This window comes from Carica papaya, chromosome 8, assembly GCF_054855325.1.
Source record: "Carica papaya isolate Zhongbai chromosome 8, ASM5485532v1, whole genome shotgun sequence".
Classification (NCBI taxonomy): domain Eukaryota; kingdom Viridiplantae; phylum Streptophyta; class Magnoliopsida; order Brassicales; family Caricaceae; genus Carica; species Carica papaya.
Window position 1 is genome coordinate 15971075 of NC_142316.1, and position 12639 is coordinate 15983713.

Below are 12639 nucleotides of genomic sequence, written 5' to 3' on the forward strand. Positions count from 1 at the left end.
CACTGCACCTCTCGTTCTCGTTCAAATATCAAGTAAAATACCACGGCGCCGTGACTCACATTTGCGAATAAATCTGCGGACCATAATTAAAGTCGCGTGTAACATTGAACGGACCATCTGAAAAAAATAATGGGTGCAACACAAGAACTTCCTAGGAGGTAACCCATCCTTGTACTACTTTTGTCAAAGCACACTTAATTGCGGAGTTCTGTTCGGATCCGGTGCATTTGTGCTGGTATGATCGGACCTGTTTAATTTCGTGCTGAAAATACATACACTCCTTCTCCTTCCCTCCCCCCTCCCATCATTTGTTTCCTTGTGCGTTCACACTGCACCTCTCCTTCTCGTTCTAATATCGATTAAAATGCCCCTTATTCTTGACTCACATTTGCGTATAAACCAGAGGACCATAGTTCTAGTCGCGCAAAGAGTCGAACGACCCGTCTGAAAAAAAATTTGTGCAACACGAGGACTTCACAAGAGGTCACCCATCCGAGTACTACTCTCGCCCAAGCACACTTAACTGTGAAGTTCTGATGGGATCCGGTGCATTAGTGCTGGTATGATTGCACCTTTTTAATTTGGCGCTGCAAATAGATACACTGCTTCTCCTTTCTTCCCCCTCCCGTCATTTGTTTCCTTGTGCGTGCACACTGCACCTCCCGTTCTCGTTCTAATATCAAGTAAAATGCCACGGCGCCGTGACTCACATTTGCGAATAAACCTGCAAACCATAATTCAAGTCGCGGGTAACGTCGAAAGAATCATCTGCAAAAAAATGGGTGCAACACGAGGACTTCCCAAGAAAATGGGTGAAATATAAGGACTTCGCAGGAGGTCACCCATCCTAGTACTACTCTCGCCCAAGCACCCTTAACTGCGTAGTTCTGATAGAATCCGTTGCATTAGTGCTGGTATGATCCCTCATGTTTCATTCTTCGCTGCAAATACATACACTCTTTCACCTTCCATCCCCCCTCCCATCATTTGTTTCCTTGTGCGTGCACTCTGCATCTCTCTTTCTCATTCTAATATCAAGTAAAATGCCCCGGCATCGTGACTCACCTTTGCGAATGAACCAGTTGTTTATAATTCAATTCGTGCGTAACGTCGAACGACCCATCCGAAAAAAAATTGGTGCAACATGAGGACTTCCCAAGAGGTCAGCCATCCGAGTACTACTCTCGCCCAAGCACACTTAACTGCGGAGTTCAGATCTGGTACATTAGTGCAGGTATGATCGCACCTGTTTCATTTCCCGCTGTAAATACATACACTCCTTCTCCTTTCTTCCCCCTCCCGTCATTTGTTTCCTGGTGCGTTCACACTTCACCTCTCCTTCTCGTTCTAATATCAATTAAAATGCCCCTGCGTCTTGACTCTAATTTGCGTATAAACTAGCGGACCATAGTTCCAGTCGCGCGTAACGTCGAACGGCCCATCTGAAAAAAAATGGGTGCAACACAAGAACTTCTTAGGAGGTAACCCATCCTTGTACTACTTTCGCCAAAGCTTACTTAACTACGGAGTTCTGATGCAATCCGATGCATTTGTGCTGGTATGATCGCACTTGTTTCATTGTGCGCTGAAAATACATACACTCCTTCTCCTTCCCTCCCCCATCCCGTCATTTGTTTCCTTGCGCGTTCACACTGCACCTCTCCTTCTCGTTCTGATATTGATTAAAATGCCCCTGCTTCTTGACTCACTATTCCGAATGAACCAGCGGTTCATAATTCCATTCGTGCGTAACGTCAAACGACCCATTCGAAAAAAAAATTGGTGCAACACGAGGACTCCCTAGGAGGTCACCCATCCGAGTACTACTCTCGCCGAAGCACACTTAACTGCGGAGTTCTGATGGGATCCGGTGCAATAGTGCTGGTATGATCACAGCTTTTTAATTTCGTGCTGCAAATACATACACTCATTCTCCTTTCTTTCCCCTCCCGTCATTTGTTTCCTTGTGCGCGCGCACTGCACCTCTCGTTCTCGTTATAATATCAAGTAAAATGTCACGGCGCCGTGACTCACATTTGCGAATAAACCTGCGGACAATAATTCAAGTCGTGCGTAACGTTGAAAGACTCATCTGCAAAAAAATGGGTGCAACACTAGGACTTCCCAAGAAAATGGGTGAAATATAAAGACTTCGCAGGAGGTCACCCATCCTAGTACTACTTTCGCCCAAGCACCGTTAACTGCGGAGTTCTGATAGAATCTGTTGCATTAGTGCTGGTATGATCGCTCATGTTTCATTCTGCGCTGCTAATACATACACTCTTTCTCCTTCCATCCCCCCTCCCGTATTTTGTTTCCTTGTGTGTGCACTCTGCATCTCTCTTTCTCGTTCTAATATCAAGTAAAATCCCCGGCACCGTGACTCACCTTTGCGAATGAACCAGCGGTTCATAATTCCATTCTCGCATAACGTCGAACGATCCATCCGAAAAAAATGGGTACAACACGAGGACTTTCCAGGAGGTCACCCATCCGAGTACTACTCTCGCCCAAACATTTTTAACTGCTGAGTTCTGATAGGATCCGGTGCATTAGTGCTGGTATGATCACACATGTTTTATTTCGTGCTGCAAATACATGCACTCCTTCTCCTTTCTTCCCCCTCCCGTCATTTGTTTCCTAGTGCGTTCACACTTCACCTCTCCTTCTCGTTCTAATATCAATTAAAATGCCCCTGCATCTTGACTCACATTTGCGTATAAACCAGCGGACTATAGTTCAAGTCGCGCGTAACGTCGAATGACCCATCTGAAAAAAAAATGGGTGCAATATAAAGACTTCCCAGGAGGTCACCCATCCGAGTAATAGTCTCCCCCAAGCACACTTAACTGCGGAGTTCTAATGGGATCCGGTGCATTAGTGCTGGAATGATCGCACCTATTTAATTGCGCGCTGCAAATACATACACTCCTTGTCCTTTTTTCCCCCTCTCGTCGTTTGTTTCCTGGTGCGTTCAAACTTCACCTTTCGTTCTCGTTCTAATATCAATTAAAATGTCCCTACGTCTTGACTCACATTTGCGTATAAATCAGCGGACCATAGTTCCAGTCGCGCGTAAAGTCGAACGACCCATCTGAAAAAAAAAAATGGGTACAACACGAAAACTTCCCAGGAGGTAACCCATCCTTGTACTACTTTCGCCAAAGCACACTTAACTGCGGAGTTCAGATGGGATCCGGTGCATTTGTGCTGGTATGATCGCACCTGTTTCATTTCGTGCTGAAAATACTTACACTCCTTCTCCTTCTCTCCCCCCTCCCATCATTTGTTTCCTTGTGCGTTCACACTGCACCTCTCCTTCTCGTTCTAATATCGATTAAAATGCCCCTGCTTCTTGACTCACCATTGTGAATGAACCAGCGGTTCATAATTCCATTCGCGCGTAACGTTGAACGACCCATCCGAAAAAAAAATTAGTGCAACATGAGGACTCCCTAGGAGGTCACCCATCCAAGTACTACTCTCTTCGAAGCACACTTAACTGCGGAATTCTGATGGGATCCGGTGCAATAGTGCTGGTATGATCACACCTTTTTAATTTCGTGCTGCAAATACATACACTCCTTCTCCTTTTTTCCCCCTTCCGTCATTTATTTCCTTGTGCGTGCGCACTGCACCTCTCGTTCTCGTTCTAATATCAAGTAAAATGCCACGGCGCCGTGACTCACATTTGCGAATAAACCTGCGGACCATAATTCAAGTCGCGCGTAACGTTGAGAGAATCATCTGCAAAAAAATGGGTTCAACACGAGGACTTCCCAAGAAAATGGGTGAAATATAAAGACTTCGCATGAGGTCACCCATCCTAGTACTACTCTCGCCCAAGCACCGTTAACTGCGGAGTTCTGATAGAATCTCTTGCATTAGTGCTGGTATGATCGCTCATGTTTCATTCTGCTCTACAAATACATACACAATATCTCCTTCCATCCCCCCTCCCGTCATTTGTTTCCTTGTGCGTGCAATCTGCACCTCTCCTTCTCGTTCTATTATAAGTAAAATGCCCTGGCACCGTGACTCACCTTTGCGAATGAACCAGCGGTTCATAATTCCACTCGCGCGTAACGTCAAACGACCCATCCGAAAAAAAATAGGAGCAACACGAGGACTTCCCAGGAGGACACACATCCGAGTATTACTCTCACCCAAACACGCTTAACTGCGGAGTTCTAATGGGATCCGGTGCATTAGTGCTGGTATGATCACACTTGATTAATTTTGCGCTGCAAATACATACACTCCTTCTCCTTTCTTCCCCCTCCCGTCATTTGTTTCCTTGTGCGTGCGCATTGCACCTCCCGTTCTCGTTCTAATATCAAGTAAAATGTCATGGCGCCGTGACTCACATTTGCAAATAAACTTGCGGACCATAATTCAAGTAGCGCGTAACGTCGAAAGAATCATCTGCAAAAAAATAGGTGCAACACAAGTACTTCCCAAGAAAATGGGTGAAATATAAGGACTTCGAAGGAGGTCACCCATCGTAGTACTACTCTCACCCATGCACCCTTAACTTGCGAAGTTCTGATAGAATCCGTTGCATTAGTGCTGGTATGATCGCTCATGTTTCATTCTGTGCTGCAAATACATACACTTTTTCTCCTTCCATCCCCCCTCCCGTCATTTGTTTCCTTGTTCGTGCACTCTGCATCTCTCATTCTCGTTCAAATATCAAGTAAAATGCCCCGGCACCGTGACTCACCTTTGCGAATGAACCAACAGTTCATAATTCCATTCGCGCGTAATGTCGAACGACCCATCCGAAAAAAAATAGGTGCAGTACGAGGACTTCCTAGGAGTTCACCCATCCGAGTACTACTCTCGCTCAAGCACACTTAACTGCGGAGTTCTGATGGGATCCGGTGCATTAGTGCTGGTATGATCGCACCTGTTTATTTTTGCGCTGCAAATACATACACTCCTTCTCCTTTCTTCCTCCTCCCGTCATTTGTTTCCTAGTGCGTTCACATTTTACATCTTTTTCTCGTTCTAATATCAATTTAAAATGCCCTTGCCTCTTGACTCACATTGCATATAAACCAGCGGACCATAGTTCTAGTCACGCGTAACATCGAACGACCCATCTGAAAAAAAAAGGGTGCAACACGAGAACTTCCTAGGAGGTAACCCATCCTTGTACTACTTTCGCCAAAGCACACTTAACTGTGGAGTTCTGATGGGATCCGGTGCAATTGTGCTGGTTTGATCGCACCTGTTTCATTTCGTGCTGAAAATACATAGACTCCTTCTCCTTCCCTCCCCCCAACCATCATTTGTTTCCTTATGCGTTCATACTACACCTCTCCTTCTCGTTCTAATATCGATTAAAATGCCCCTGCTTCTTGACTCATATTTGTGTATGAACCAGCGGACCATAGTTCCAGTCGCGTGTAACGTCGAACGACCTGTCTGAAAAAAAATTTGTGCGACACGAAGACTTCCACCCATACGAGTACTACTCTCGCCCAAGCACACTTAACTGCAGAGTTCTGATGGGATCCAGTGCATTAGCTGATATGATCACACCTTTTTAATTTTGCGCTGCAAATACATACACTCCTTCTCCTTTCTTCCCCCTCCCGTCATTTGTTTCCTTGTGCGTGCGCACTACACCTCCCGTTCTAGTTCAATTATAAAGTAAAATGCCCCTTTGTCTTGACTAACATTTACGTATAAACCAGCGGACCATAGTTACAGTCACGCGTAACGTCGAACGACCCATCTGAAAAAAAAAAAAATGGGTGCAACACGAAAACTTCCTAGGAGGTAACCCATCCTTATACGACTTTCGCCAAGGCACACTTAACTGCGGAGTTCTGATGGGATCCGGTGCATTTGTGCTGGTATGATCGCACCTGTTTCATTTCGTGCTGAAAATACATACACTCCTTCTCCTTCCCTCCCCCTCCCATCATTTGTTTCCTTATTCGTTCACACTGCACCTCTCATTCTCGTTCTAATATCGATTAAAATGCCGCTGCTTCTTGACTCACATTTGCGTATAAACCAGTGGAACATAGTTCCAGTCACACGTAACGTCGAACGACCCATCTGAAAAAAAAACTAGGTGCAACGCGAGAACTTCCCAGGAGGTAACCCATCCTTGTACTACTTTCACCAAAGCACAGTTAACTGCGGAGTACTGATGGGATCCGGTGCATTTGTGCTGGTATGATTGCACCTGTTTCATTTCGTGCTGAAAATACATACACTCCTTCTCCTTCCCTCCCCCATCCCTTCATTTATTTTCTTGTGCGTTCACACTATACCTCTCCTTCTCGTTCTAATATTGATTAAAATGCACCTGCTTCTTGACTCACATTTGCATATAAACCAGCTGACCATAATTCCAGTCGTGCGTAATATCGAACGACCTGTCTGAAAAAAAATTAGTGCGACACGAGGACTTCCTAGGAGGTCACCCATCCGATTACTACTCTCGCCCAAGCACACTTAACTGCGGAGTTCTGATGGGATCCGGTTCATTAGTGCTAGTATGATCGCATCTGTTTAATTTCCCGCTGCAAATACATACACTCCTTCAACTTTCTTCCCCCGCCGGTCATTTGTTTCCTTGTGCGTGCGCACTGCACCTCCCGTTCTCGTTCAAATATCAAATAAAAAGCCACGGCGCCATGACTTACATTTGCTAATAAACCTGCAGACCATAATTCAAGTCGCGCGTAACGTCGAAAGAATCATCAGCATAAAAAATGGGTGCAACACGAGGACTTCCCAAGAAAATAGGTGAAATATAAGGACTTCGCAGGAGGTCACCCATCCTAGTACTACTCTCGCCAAAGCACCCTTTACTTGCGGAGTTCTGATAGATTCCGTTGCATTAGTTCGGGTATGATCGCTCATATTTCATTCTGCGCTGCAAATACATACACTCTTTCTCCTTCCATCCCCCCTCCCCTCATTTGTTTCCTTGTGTATGCACTCTGCATCTCTCCTTCTTGTTCTAATATCAAGTAAAATGCCCCAGCACCGTGACTCACCTTTACGAATGAACTAGGAGATCATAATTCCGTTCGTGCGTAACTTCGAACCAACCATCCGAGTACTACTCTCGCCCAAGCACACTTAACTACGGACTTCTGATAGGATTCGGAGCATTAATGCTGGTATGATCGCACCTGTTTTATTTTGCGCTGCAAATACATACATTCCTTCACCTCTCTTCCCCCTCCCGTCATTTGTTTCCTGGTGCGTTCACACTTCACCTCTTCTTCTCGTTCTAATATCAATTAAAATGCCCCAGCCTCTTGACTCACATTTGCGTGTAAACCAGCGGACCATAGTTCCAGTCGCGCGTAATGTCGAACGACCCATCTGAAAAAAAAAATAGGTGCAACACGAGAACTTCCCAGGAGGTAACCCATCCTTATACTACTTTCGTCAAAGCACACTTAACTGCAGAGTTCTGATGGGATCCGGTGCATTTGTGCTGGTATGATCGCACCTGTTTCATTTGGTGCTGAAAATACATACACTCCTTCTCCTTCCCTCCCCCCTCCCATCATTTGTTTCCTTGTCCGTTCACATTGCACCTCTCCTTCTCGTTCTAATATCGATTAAAATGCTCCTGCTTCTTGACTCACATTTGCTTATAAACAAGCGGACCATAGTTCCAATCGCGCATAACGTCGAACGACCCGTCTGAAAAAAAATTAGTGCGACACGAATAATTCCTAGGAGGTCCCCCATCTGAGTACTACTCTCGCCCAAGCACACTTAACTGCGGAGTTCTGATGGGATCCGGTGCGTTGGTGCTGGCATGATCGCAATTAATTAATTTCGCGCTGCAAATACATACACTTCTTCTCCTTTCTTCCCCCTCCCGTCATTTCTTTCCTTGTGCGTGCGCACTGCACCTACCGTTCTCGTTCAAATATCAAGTAAAATGCAACGGCGCCGTGATTCACATTTGCGAATAAACCTGCGGACCATAATTCAAGTCGTGCGTAATGTCGAAAGAATAATCTTCAAAAAAATGGGTGCAACACGAGGACTTCCCAAAAAAATGGGTAAAATATAAGTACTTCGAAGGAGGTCACCCATCCTAGTACTACTCTTGCCAAAACACCCTTAACTTGTGGAGTTCCGATAGAATCCGTTGCATTAGTGCTGATATGATCGCTCATGTTTCATTCTGCGTTGTAAATACATACACTCTTTCTCGTTCCATCCCCCCTCCCGTCATTTATTTCCTTGTGCGTGCACTCTGCATCTCTCATTCTCGTTCTAATATCAAGTAAAATGCCACGGCACCGTGATTCACCTTTGCGAATGAACCAGCGGTTCATAATTCTATTCGTGTGTAAAGTCGAACGACCCATCCAAAAAAAATAGGTGCAACACGAGGACTTCCCAAGAGGTCACCGATCCGAGTGCTACTCTCGCCCGAGTACACTTAAATGCGGAGTTCTGATGGGATCCAGTGCATTAGTGTTAGTGTGATCACACATGTTTCATTTCGCGCTGCAAATACATACACTCCTTCTCCTTTCTTCCCCCTCCCGTCATTTGTTTCCTGGTGCGTTCACACTTCACCTCTCCTTCTCGTTCTAATATCAATTAAAATGCCCCTGTGTCTTGACTCACATTTGCGTATAAACCAGCAGACCATAGTTCAAGTCGCGAGTAATGTCGAATGACCCATCTGTAAAAACAAATTGGTGCAACACGAGAACTTCCCAGGAGGTAACCCATCCTTGTACTACTTTCGCCAAACCACACTTAACTGCGGAGTTCTAATGGGATCCGGTGCATTTGTGCTGGTATGATCGCACCTGTTTCATTTGGTGCTGAAAACACATACACTCCTTCTCCTTCCCTCCCCCCTCCCATCATTTGTTTCCTTGTGCGTTTACACTGCACCTCTCCTTCTCGTTCTAATATCGATTAAAATGCCCCTGCTTCTTGACTCACATTTGCGTATAAACCAGCGGACCATAGTTCCAGTCGCGCGTAATGTCGAACGACCCGTTTGAAAAAAAATTTGTGCGATACGAGGACTTCCCAGGAGGTCACCCATACGAGTACTACTTTCGCCCAAGCACACTTAATTACGGAGTTCTGATGGGATCCAATGCATTAGTGCTGGTATGATCGCACCTGTTTAATTTCGCGCTACAAATACATACACTCCTTCTCCTTTCTTCCCCCTCCCGTCATTTGTTTCCTTTTGCGTGCGCACTGCACCTCCCGTTCTCGTTCAAATATCGAGTAAAATTCCACGGCGCCGTGATTCAAATTTGCGAATAAACCAGCGGGCCATAATTCAAGTAGCGTGTAACGTCGAAAGAATCATCTGCAAAAAACTGGGTACAAATCGAGGACTTCCCAAGAAAATGGGTGAAATATAAGGACTTCGCAGGAGGTCACCCATCTTAGTACTACTCTCGCCCAAGCACCCTTAACTTGTAGAGTTCTGATAGAATCCGTTGCATTACTTCTGGTATGATCGCTCATGTTTCATTCTGCGCTACAAATACATACACTCTTTCTCCTTCCATCCCCCTTCCCGTCATTTGTTTCCTTTTGCGTGCACTCTGCATCTCTCATTCTCGTTCTAATATCAAGTAAAATGCCCCAGCACCGTGACTCACCTTTGCAAATGAACCAGCGAATCATAATTCCATTCGCGCGTAACGTTAAACGACCCATCTGAAAAAAAATTGATGCAACACGAGGACTTCCCATGAGGACACCCATCTGAGTACTACTCTCGCCTAAGCACACTTAACTGCGCAGTTCTGATGGGAGCCGGTGCATTAGTGCTGGTATGATTGCACCTGTTTCACTTCGCGCTGCAAATATATACACTCCTTCTCCTTTCTTCCCCCTTCCGTCATTTGTTTCCTGGTGCGTTCACACTTCATCTCTCCTTCTCGTTCTAATATCAATTAAAATGCCCCTGTGTGTTGACTTACATTTGCGTATAAACCAGCGCACCATAGTTCCAGTCCCGCGTACCGTCGAATGACCCATCTGAAAAAAAAATGGATGCAACACTAGAACTTCCCAGGAGGTAACCCATCCTTGTACTACTTTCGCCAAAGCACACTTAACTGCAGAGTTCTAATGGGATCTGGTGCATTTGTGTTGGTATGATCGCACCTGTTTCATTTGGTGCTGAAAATAAATACACTCCTTCTCCTTCCCTCAGCCCTCCTATCATTTGTTTCCTTGTGTGTTCATACTGCACCTCTCATTCTCGTTCTAATATCTATTAAAATGCCCCTGCTTCTTGACTCACATTTGCATATAAACCAGCAGACCATAGTTCCAGTCGCGCGTAACGTCGAATGAACCGTTTGAAAAAAAATTTGTGCGACACGAGGACTTCCCAAGAGGTCACCCATCCGAGTACTACTCTCGCCCAAGCACACATAACCGCAGAGTTCTGATGGGATCCGGTGCATTAGTGCTGGTATGATCGAACCTATTTAATTTCGCGCTGCAAATAGATACACTCCTTCTCCTTTCTTCTCCCTCCCGTCATTTGTTTCCTTGTGCGTCCGCACTGCACCACCTGTTCTCGTTCAAATATCGAGTAAAATGCCACGGCGCCGTGACTCACATTTGCGAATAAACACGCGGACCATAATTCAAGTCGCCCGTAACGTTGAAAGAATCATCTGCAAAAAAATAGGTGCAACACGAGGACTTCCTTAAAAAATGGGTGAAATATAAGGACTTCGCAGGAGGTCACCCATCCTAGTTCTACTCTCGCCCAAGCACCCTTAATTGCAAAGTTCTGATAGAATTCGTTGCATTAGTGCTGGTATGATCTCTCATGTTTCATTTTGCGCTGCAAATACATACACTCTTTCTCCTTCCATCCCCCCTCTCGTCATTTATTTCTTGGTGCGTTCACACTTCACCTCTCCTTCTAATATCAAGTAAAATGCCCTTGCGTCTTGACTTACATTTGCGAATAAACCAGCGGACCACAGTTCCAATCGCGCGTAACGTCGAACGACCCATCTAAAAAAAAAATGGGTGCAACACTAGAACTACCCAAGAGGTAATCCATCCTTGTACTATTTTCGCCAAAGCACACTTAACTGCGGAGTTCTAATAGTATTCGATGAATTTGTGCTGGTATGATCGCACTTGTTTTATTTCGCAGTGCAAATACATACACTCCTTCTCCTTTCTTCCCCCTCCCGTCATTTGTTTCCTGGTGCGTTCACACTTCACCTTTCCTTCTCATTCTAATATCAATTAAAATGCCCCTCCGTCTTGACTCACATTTGCGTATAAACTAGCGGACCATAGTTCCAGTCGCGCGTAACGTCGGACAACCCATCTGAAAAAAAAAATGGGTGCAACACGAGAACTTCCAAGGAGGTAACCCATCCTTATACTACTTTCGCCAAAGCACACTTAACTGCGGAGTTCTCATGGGATCCGGTGCATTTGTGCTGGTATGATCGCACTTGTTTCATTTCGTGCTGAAAATACATACACTCCTTCTCCTTCCCCCCCTCCCATCATTTGTTTCCTTGTGCGTTCACACTGCATCTCTCATTCTCGTTCTAATATCGATAAAAATGCCCCTGCCTCTAGACTCACATTTGCGTATAAACCAGCGGACCATAGTTCCAGTCGCGCATAACGTCGAACGATCTGTCTGAAAAAAAATTGGTGCGACACGAGGACTTCCCAGGAGGTCACCCATTCGGGTAATACTCTCGCCCAAGCACACTTAACTGCGGAGTTCTGATGGGATCCGATGCATTAGTGCTGGTATGATCGCACCTATTTAATTTTGCGCTGCAAATACATAAACTCCTTCTCCTTTCTTCCCCCTCCCGTCATTTATTTCTTTGTGCGTGCGCACTGCACCTCCCGTTCTCGCTATAATATCAAGTAAAATGCCACGGCACCATGACTCACATTTGCGAATAAACCTGCAGACCATAATTCAAGTCGCGCGTAACGTCGAAAGAATCATCAGCAAAAAAATGGGTGCAACAGGAGGACTTCCCAACAAAATGGGTGAAATATAAGGACTTCGCAGGAGCTCACCCATCCAAGTACTACTCTCACCCAAGCAGCCATAACTTGTGGAGTTCTGATGGAATCCGTTGCATTAGTGCTGGTATGATCGCTCATGTTTCATTATGTGATGCAAATACATACACTCTTTCTCCCTCCATCCCCCCTCCCGTCATTTGTCTCCTTGTGCGTGCACTCTGCATCTCTCTTTCTCGTTCTAATATCAAGTAAAATGCCTCAGCACCGTGGCTCATTTTTGCGAATGAGCCAGCGGTTCATAATTCCATTCGCGTGTAACGTCGAACAACCCATCCGAAAAAAAATGGGTGCAACACAAGGACTTCCTAGGAGGTCACCCATCCGAGTACTACTCTCGCCCAAACACACTTAACTGCGGAGCTCTGATGGGGTACGGTGCATTAGTGCTGGTATGATCGCACCTGTTTTATTTTGTGCTGCTAATACATACACTCCTTCTCCGTTCTTCCCCCTGCCGTCATTTGTTTCATGGTGCATTCACACTTCACCTCTCCTTCTCGTTCTAATATCGATTAAAATGCCCCAGCTTCTTGACTCACATTTGCGTATAAACCAGCGGACCATAGT

General features: G+C 45.4%; 23 pseudogenes; all 23 read right to left on the bottom strand.

The window, feature by feature from the left end:
* Positions 1-455: 455 nt before the first annotated feature.
* LOC148242849 (5S ribosomal RNA) lies at positions 456-574 on the bottom strand (annotated as a pseudogene).
* Positions 575-1134: 560 nt separating this feature from the next.
* Positions 1135-1248, bottom strand: LOC148242850 (5S ribosomal RNA; annotated as a pseudogene).
* A 531-nt stretch (positions 1249-1779) lies between these two features.
* On the bottom strand, positions 1780-1898 carry LOC148242851 (5S ribosomal RNA; annotated as a pseudogene).
* Positions 1899-2456: 558 nt separating this feature from the next.
* LOC148242852 (5S ribosomal RNA) lies at positions 2457-2575 on the bottom strand (annotated as a pseudogene).
* Positions 2576-2781: 206 nt separating this feature from the next.
* LOC148242853 (5S ribosomal RNA) lies at positions 2782-2900 on the bottom strand (annotated as a pseudogene).
* A 208-nt stretch (positions 2901-3108) lies between these two features.
* On the bottom strand, positions 3109-3227 carry LOC148242854 (5S ribosomal RNA; annotated as a pseudogene).
* Positions 3228-3434: 207 nt separating this feature from the next.
* LOC148242855 (5S ribosomal RNA) lies at positions 3435-3553 on the bottom strand (annotated as a pseudogene).
* Positions 3554-4112: 559 nt separating this feature from the next.
* LOC148242856 (5S ribosomal RNA) lies at positions 4113-4231 on the bottom strand (annotated as a pseudogene).
* A 561-nt stretch (positions 4232-4792) lies between these two features.
* Positions 4793-4911, bottom strand: LOC148242857 (5S ribosomal RNA; annotated as a pseudogene).
* A 205-nt stretch (positions 4912-5116) lies between these two features.
* On the bottom strand, positions 5117-5235 carry LOC148242858 (5S ribosomal RNA; annotated as a pseudogene).
* Positions 5236-5759: 524 nt separating this feature from the next.
* On the bottom strand, positions 5760-5878 carry LOC148242859 (5S ribosomal RNA; annotated as a pseudogene).
* Positions 5879-6085: 207 nt separating this feature from the next.
* On the bottom strand, positions 6086-6204 carry LOC148242860 (5S ribosomal RNA; annotated as a pseudogene).
* Positions 6205-6410: 206 nt separating this feature from the next.
* Positions 6411-6529, bottom strand: LOC148242861 (5S ribosomal RNA; annotated as a pseudogene).
* An 840-nt stretch (positions 6530-7369) lies between these two features.
* On the bottom strand, positions 7370-7488 carry LOC148242862 (5S ribosomal RNA; annotated as a pseudogene).
* Positions 7489-7694: 206 nt separating this feature from the next.
* On the bottom strand, positions 7695-7813 carry LOC148242863 (5S ribosomal RNA; annotated as a pseudogene).
* An 886-nt stretch (positions 7814-8699) lies between these two features.
* Positions 8700-8818, bottom strand: LOC148242864 (5S ribosomal RNA; annotated as a pseudogene).
* Positions 8819-9024: 206 nt separating this feature from the next.
* LOC148242865 (5S ribosomal RNA) lies at positions 9025-9143 on the bottom strand (annotated as a pseudogene).
* Positions 9144-9704: 561 nt separating this feature from the next.
* On the bottom strand, positions 9705-9823 carry LOC148242866 (5S ribosomal RNA; annotated as a pseudogene).
* A 206-nt stretch (positions 9824-10029) lies between these two features.
* On the bottom strand, positions 10030-10148 carry LOC148242867 (5S ribosomal RNA; annotated as a pseudogene).
* Positions 10149-10354: 206 nt separating this feature from the next.
* On the bottom strand, positions 10355-10473 carry LOC148242868 (5S ribosomal RNA; annotated as a pseudogene).
* An 881-nt stretch (positions 10474-11354) lies between these two features.
* On the bottom strand, positions 11355-11473 carry LOC148242869 (5S ribosomal RNA; annotated as a pseudogene).
* A 203-nt stretch (positions 11474-11676) lies between these two features.
* LOC148242870 (5S ribosomal RNA) lies at positions 11677-11795 on the bottom strand (annotated as a pseudogene).
* Positions 11796-12356: 561 nt separating this feature from the next.
* Positions 12357-12475, bottom strand: LOC148242871 (5S ribosomal RNA; annotated as a pseudogene).
* Positions 12476-12639: the final 164 nt, after the last annotated feature.